The sequence below is a fragment of the Odocoileus virginianus genome, chromosome 19 (genome assembly GCF_023699985.2).
Source record: "Odocoileus virginianus isolate 20LAN1187 ecotype Illinois chromosome 19, Ovbor_1.2, whole genome shotgun sequence".
Lineage (NCBI taxonomy): Eukaryota > Metazoa > Chordata > Mammalia > Artiodactyla > Cervidae > Odocoileus > Odocoileus virginianus.
In genome coordinates, this window is record NC_069692.1 from 2,585,889 (window position 1) to 2,591,026 (window position 5,138).

General features: G+C 38.9%; 1 pseudogene; it reads left to right on the top strand.

Annotated features, from left to right (window-relative positions):
• Window positions 1-919: 919 nt before the first annotated feature.
• Window positions 920-3,509, top strand: LOC110142083 (protein BEX2-like; annotated as a pseudogene).
• Window positions 3,510-5,138: the final 1,629 nt, after the last annotated feature.

The window sequence follows — 5,138 nt, forward strand, 5'->3', positions numbered from 1 at the left end:
GTCTCATCCACTCTCTCACCACTCCTAAAGAGTCACCCCATCCCCCAGGTCTGATTATGTCACCCCCTTTACCACGTCCTGGTAATCAGTGAAATCACTCATTTCAGAATCCTTCCCAATCCTGAACCTGCTCCAGTCATAGGAATTTAGACATGCCAAGCCCTCTCATGATGCTGCTGTCAGGATTCAGAACTCAATCTGTTTTCTCCTCTGTTCTGACTGGGGCAGAATTGTTTTTCCTTTTCCCTCTTTTCCAGTATAGGTATGAGTCACAGTATATGAGTCACAGTATAAGTATATGACTTATGTATATATCCTATATATATGACTTATACTATAAGTCATACTTATACTGTAGCACTTATTAACTGGTATTATTATTATGTTTTTATATTTGTTTCTACCTGTAAAAGCTTTCCAAAATAATTGAGCCTTTTGATTAGAAATTGTGTCCTATTACATTTTTATCCCTAGAGATGAGCACAATGCCCACCTCATTGAGTTAATATGATAACAGTGCTGAAATTGATCAACTGCCTCCTTGTGCCAGCATTGTGCCAAGCACTTTACACAGATCCCCCCACTAAGTCTTCCCAGTCTTGTGAGGTCACACAGTGAGCACTAGCTTTTTACCTGCCTAATTTCTAACCTCTCATTCTATTTGTGGAGAATCTGTCATTTTGAGTCTTGGTGGGAACACGGCCCACTTCACAATTTGAAAGCTGAGTATGGCTCAAGTCCTTGTCACCACGCTCTGGTAACTAAGGTGTAGTCAGGGCATGGGACCCAGGTTACGTCAATTGGATGCATTCACCTGAAACTTGGAATCTGCACAAAGTGCCACAGAAATACAGAGATAACCCCCACTGGTGTGTATCATTGTGGCGACCAGGGTCTGGTTGTGTCATTGCCAATGGTCATGGCCCTGCCCATTTTACACAGGGAATTCTCCACCATCCCGTTTTTCTTCCAGTACAACCTTTTTCCAGATAAGTTAGCCAAGGTTTATTTTCCTTTTAATATTTATTTATTTGTTTGACCGCTGTGGGTCTCAGTGGCGGCATGTGGGACCTTTAGTTGTGGCATGTGTGGTCTAGTTCCTTGACCACAGATGGAACCGGGACCCTCTGTATTGGAAGCATGAGTCTTAGCCACTGGACCCCCAGGGAAGTTCCAGCCTGAGTTCATTTATGTTGCCTTCAGCAAAGAAACCTAATTGATACAGAAAGTTCGGCTGTTATCCCCATCCTACAAAGGAGGAATGAGTAGGTACTCAAGTATTATTTACAGAATAGATGAGATATTTACATATTGCTTCAGAAAAAAGTTTTGATTTGCTTTAGTTATTAACAAGTTTGCGTTAATGGTGATCATCTAGAATTTATAGGGAACTAAAATACAGGGAATAAGCAGGTCCCTAAAGAGCTAGTCTTATGATTTTTTTCCTGCAGGTATTATTTAGCCCATCCTCAGATACCATCAACACCTGTATCTCCCATACTCCCATATCAGTAAAAACATATGCTTAATGTAATTACTATAAAAGCACAATCTTTAAAAAAGATTAAACCATGTTTTGAACATCATTCCTAACATACTCTCTAGACAAAGTAAGCTAATATATGTTAGAAATAATTCCTATATAAAGGACAAAAATTAAAGCTGAAACCTAATTTATTAATGTTATTGTCATTCGGTCACTAAAGTGTGTCCAACTCTTTGTGAACCCATGGAGTGTAGCATGCCAGGCTCCTCTGAACTCCACCGTCTCACAGAGTCTGCTCAAATTCATGTCCATTGAGTCAGTGATGTTATCTAACCATCTCATCCTCTGCCACCCCTTTCTCCTTTTGCCTTTAATCTTCCTTAACATCAGAGTCTTTTGTGAGTCAGCTCTTCGTATCAGGTGGCCAAAGTACTGGAGCTTCAGCTTCAGCATCTGTCCTTCCAATGAATATTCAGGATTGATTTTCTTTAGGATTGACTTTAGATTTGATATCGTTGCAGTCCAAGGGACTCTCAGGAGCCTTCTCCAGCACCACAATTCAAAAATATCAATTCCTTGGTACACAGCCTTCTTTATGGTCCAACTCTAACATTGATACATGACTGCTGGGAAAACCATTTCTGCCGTTAGAGTGGTATCATCTGCATATCTGAGATTGTTGATATTTCTCTCGACAATCTTGATTCCAGCTTGTGATTCATCCAGCCGGGCATTTCTCATGATGTGCTCTGCATATAAGTTAAATAAGCGGGGTGACAATATACAGCCTTCTCATACTGCTTTCCAAATTTTGAACCAATCAGTTGTTCCATATCTGCTTCTAACTGTTGCTTCTTGCCCTACAGACAGGTTTCTCAGGAGGCAGGTAAGGTAGACTGATATTCCCATCTCTAAGAATTTTCCACAGTTTGTTGTGATCCACATAGTCAAAGGCTTTAGCGTAGTCAATGACGCAGAAGTAGATGTTTTTCTGGAATTTCCTTGCTTTCTCTATGATTCAAGAAATGTTGGCAATTTGATCTCTGGTTCCTCTGCCTTTTCCAAACCCAGCTTATACATCTGGAAGTTTTTGGTTCACATACTGCTGAAGCCTAGCTTGAAGGATTTTGAGCATTACTTTGCTAGCATGCGAAATGAGTGCAGTTGTGTGGTAGTTTGTACATTCTTCAGCATTGCCCTTCTTTGGGATTGAAATGAAAACTGGTGTTTTCCAGTCCTGTGGCCACCACTGAGTTTTCCAAATTTGCTAACATACTGAGCCACACACAATGGTGTGGTCACTCATTTATCAATAGATGCTTTATGAGAAAATTCCTTAACCAGATCAACACACATCTCATCATTCTAGATCCTGGAAGTTTCTATAGTGTTTTTCTTATTTAAACTTGCACCTAGTTTTTCCTGAATTGTTATAGTGGTCTTATAATTAAAACTGAGAGACCTCTTGGTCACCCACTGTCTTGTCAGTCCCTGCTTCTGATGGCCCTGAGGGTATGTGTGCCAGGGGCAGCCCCCAAGAGGAGGATGCGCTGGGGCTGGGGGGGGGGGGGGTGACCAGGAGGTGAAGCATCACTCTTGCAGCAAGGATGGGGAAGACCAGGAGACAGCAAGGATAGGCCCAGGAGCAGTGGCATGCAAAGAGGAACAAGCAGTAAAATATCTCAGCATGGAAAATGCCAACCAGGAGACTGAAAACAAGGATGGAAGGGAGCAAGACGCTAATAGATGAGAGCCTTTGGCCCTCCTTTTGGAAGCTGTGTACCTAGAGGAAATCATAGGTGCTTCCATGTTAGGCAGCCCTTTCTGCATTATAGATGGGCCATGGCTCAGAGGCTTGCGGAGCCACAGGCAAGGAGAGAGAGGAGAATATGGAAAGGACTGGGGAGGAGGTGAGACAACTAATGGAAAAGCTCAGGGAGAAGCAGTTGAGTCATAGTCTGCGGGCAGTTAGCACTGACCCCTTCACCACGGCCATCATGATGAGTTATGCCTTATGCCTTGATGTCTGATGCTTATAGAGAGACAGTTGCTTCCTAAACTTACATGTTCATGACAGACGTTTGTTGTAAATCTTTTGGTATTATTTCTTGTGGGCTTCCTGTTACCGGCTTCTCATTGACTGTTGTGTTTTTGACCCAGTCTGTTAAGTTTCTATCTGCAGCAGTTTTACCTACTGCATGGAGAGATGTTCATTATATATTGTGAAGTTAATAAAGCAGTTTAAAAAAGCAAAAAACAGCAGCAACAACAAATAAACATGAAACAGTATTCTAACCAAAGGTCATCACCTCAGACACTTTCATTGAACTGTCAAATGTCTTAAAAAATAATGTTTCATCTAATTTGCCATATTCTGTGATCTCCAGCTCAAGTGGGATAATTTGACTAAAGGCAGGGGAAAGACGATTATTTTTTCTTTCCAGATTTCAGTGGGTCAAATGTAATCTAATCAAGTTGTAGAAATTTTTTTAAAAATGTGTGAAGCCCCCTCTAGAGGTGCAATAGTATATTAAAACTCATTTAATTTGAGGTGAATAATGGGAAGAGAAACTAGGTGCCAGGCCTGTGACCTGTAAAGTCACTTAATCTCTCTGAGACTCAATTTGCTCATCAATAAAATAGCAATGATAATGATACCTCCTCCTCAGGGAAAGGACTAAATAAGATAATACAAAAATGCAAACGTTTTGCAAACTAAATGGAGGTTTGCAAACAGCGAATTACCAATCCCATGGATAGACCATGTAGACAATAATAAATGCATTTGTAAGAATACATGCCCATATAATCTTGAACTTGTTACATGCTAGAAAAGTTTGAAATATATTTGAGCAAGAAAAATATAAATCTTTAAAAGTAAAACCCATGATAAAATTTATTTGAAGTTAACTTTGTTTTAAACTTAGAAATTAATATAAGAAGTCAGTTATAGAATTTCTTCTAAGGTGCTGAAATATTAATGTTTAAAAAATCCATAAAAATTTATGTAGAAACATATCATTTCTAAAAATTTTCCCAGTCTAGAGAAGTCTTTCTGCTGTAGCTATACTACTTCTAGGAATATAGTGAGAAAAGTAGTTGATTATCTATTTTTGTTGCTTATTATGAATGAATGATTACAGTTGAATTTATGGATATTATTTAATTAAAAAACCAAAATGTCCAATTTAAGGAAGCCTTAAGAAGCTATCAAAACAAGCTTGAATTAAATTTTGAGAAAAGAAACTATGCATACATATTTGATTTAAATAAATAATCTGCTTAAAATATTCAGTGACACAATTTGGAAAGGTCAGTTCTGCACAGCCTGCTTAAATAGTTCCAGAAAACACACCAAAAATTAGTGGTGTTTAAAATCTTCAAGATTGTAATCTTTACAAATTAATCCCAGTTTGATTGCAAGTTAATTATTTTCAGTGACTTAATCTTTATTTAGAAGTTAATATCATAAACAAGTTTCAACTCTCAGGCTTCATTTAATGCCCACTGACATATCCTGTGCAGATCTCCACATTAGCACACTTCCTAATAATAAAGGATGTTTTATTTACAAGTCTGTGAGCTCACCAAGATCCTACTGGTTCAATGGGTTCATAAAAGGTGTGCATTGAGGAAACTTTTGTGCAATAGA